The sequence below is a fragment of the Phytophthora parasitica genome, assembly GCF_000247585.1.
Source record: "Phytophthora parasitica INRA-310 unplaced genomic scaffold supercont2.234, whole genome shotgun sequence".
Lineage (NCBI taxonomy): Eukaryota > Oomycota > Peronosporomycetes > Peronosporales > Peronosporaceae > Phytophthora > Phytophthora nicotianae.
The window spans coordinates 7,450-10,243 of NW_008649220.1; positions in this window are offsets into that span (position 1 = coordinate 7,450).

A 2,794-nucleotide genomic window follows, 5' to 3' on the forward strand; every position below is an offset into this window, starting at 1 on the left:
ATTTCCATCCGTCTCACATTCTCCAAATTTCTCAAGCGCTTCACCACACTCTATATGGGCTCAAGCAGGTAGGGAGACTGTGGAGTAAGTTGCTGCACAGCGAACTCAAGCGTATAGGCTTCAAACACCGATATGTGCGTGTATCATAGACGCCAGGGGGCTGAGATACTGGTGGTTGGCGAGTACGCTGACGATCTTCTCGTTACTGGCACGAAGCAGGGAGCGGTGGACGAATTTTTCGGTGAGCTCTCGGGGCTGGTGATAAAAGATTTGGGTGAGGCGAGCAAATTCGTTGGCGTGCGTATCGAGTATGACGACGTGCACGGGTACAATCTCGACCAAGAGGTGACTATAGTGGAAATGCTTAGGGAGCACGGCATGTAACACGCCCATGGAGTACGGTCGCCGATTGGTGAAGAATGCAACGAGCGAGAGCTCAGCAAAAAAAATTTGCTGCCGGTTCGTGGGGGCGATGATACGGTTACAGTGAGACGTTTCAATCATTAGTAGGAGGTCTGCTATGGGTGTCGCGCTGCACTAGGCCTGACATTGCCTTTGCAGTGCACAAAGCGTCCGGACGGACGCATACACCGACGATATCGGACTGGAAGCTGGCCAAAAGAGTGCTCTGGTACCTTGCAGGAACCAAGGGGCTGCGCTTGCATATGAAAGGGGATTGTGGACGGCAGGAGCCACTCAAGATCGTTGGTTACAGCGACGCAGACTACGCTGCAGACAAGGAAGATCGCAAGTCGGTAACGGGAGGGCTGATTACAGTGGACGGGATGCCCATCAGTTGGACTTGTAAGAAACAGCGTGGAGTGTCTTTGTTGACCATGGAGGCCGAGTTCGTAGCGGCGTCAGTCGTTGGACAGGAACTACTCGGAGTGCGACAACTGATCAGAGAGCTGAAAGTCGTGCTAATGGAGCCAATGCCGCTGCGCGTAGACAACCAGGCAGCATTGACACAGTTGGATGGAGAAGAGTCGTCCGCGAAGGTGAAACACGTCGACATATGAGTGAAGTTTGTGGGGGATTACGCGCGGAAGGATGTGACAATGCCGGAATATAGAAAGACGAGGTGCATGCCTGCTGACGTGTTGACGAAGGCGCTGTGTGTGCAACGGCTTGACGAACTGCGATCTGTAGTGGGGCTGCATTGAGACTGAGAAGACGATCAGAAGCAGTGCCGACGAGGAGGAGTGTTAAAAAGGAAGGGTCGCGAGCGGAGGCGACTATTGACAAGTGAGCGTTGGGCAGCCGCACTAGATCTTCGGATATGCATTTGGGTGTGGTACTCGAGTGGTACGATCTGAGGACTGTGAGGCTGTGAGGCTTCCACGTGGCGTAAGCAATAAGGAGGCAAAGCGTATGAAGAGTAAAGATCAATCTCACTCTCCCTTTTGTGTCGTACGACTTACTACGTTCGTACTGTGTGTGGAGTTGGTAAGACGACCACACATTTCAACAGTGTCTGCAACAACCATCTGTAGTGAGTGGGACGCCGCTGTACTCATCACGAAGACTCAGCAGAAGAACCCAGTAATTGCGGGCGTTACTTGCCTTACTACGTGGGTGAACTAACGGGGAAAATCGCGAAACACCTCAGTGCGTTGAAAGATCATCAACTTCAACCACGCAAATCATACCAAATTAGACAACAATTGAGTTTAGCGCAAAGGAGGCAACCGAATATCGATCAGCTCTCTGCGAGCGTATAGACGATGCAGCAGAAGAAATCCGCTAGCGCAGTAGGCTGGTGTGAACAAAACGCCAGACGGTTAGCTGTTGGGCTGTAGGTCAACGTTCCACTAATGGCTTCTCATGCTCTTCGATTCTGGTGTTTCTTGGTCGAACCGTATGTGGCCTGCTGTGTCATCACTCGACGGCCAGATGATCCCACTCGATCAGCTCGCACGTGTCTTCATCAGTGCTGAAACATCTGCATGGAAGTGTTGGAGCAGACGGTGTTCTTTGGGTGGTCCTTTCACTCCGACAGACTTGAAGAGCACTCGCAGCCGGCTTCGAGGTGGGGCGCGATGGTTCCAATATAAGAGAGGCCGGAAAGAGGTCGCTCTTAGAGGCGAACCCAACGAGCTTGGCAGCATCACTAGAGCCTTTGCAGAATTCCGGATTATCTCAGAGTAGACCTCGATTTTAAAACAGATTACAATGACAGTATTTGGCATTTTTCGGAATAGAACAAGACTGTCGAGGTAAGACCATCCGCATTTTTTATGACTGGGATTTCCGTTGTGCTTAGCCGATCACACGGTTAATCGAATCTTCTTTTTTAAAACTAATAGTGATAAAATATCTATACTCTGTAGGCGAGTCTATACTCAGTAGGCTAGTGCGGTGTCTGTCTGTCTGAACGTCCGTGTGTTGAACGTCTAAGCGCATAAACCTATGGAGTTGCCTTGGCTTTATAACTCCTTTACATGCAATACCGCTTATCGCTTAGCCTACACCTACCTTCTAGAATTCTCTTAGTAATGCGTAAATTACAAATATAGCATATTTACTAATGCGATGCGACATTCCTATTGGTCAATTTAAATTCTAGAATTCTTTCATTCTCAAAAGCAAACGACGTCGGCAGCGACAGAGCTCATTACGCGAATAGCGCTGCAGCTAACAAGGACAGGAGTGACCGAGCAGCGCAACCAGCGCGGGAATACGTTGTAAGTATACATATAAATATTATATATATGTATATTTTAAATATATTAGTACGGTTTCGGGAGTTCCGCTGTGTGAGGATAACTGGTACCACACAGGCAGCCGAGGATTT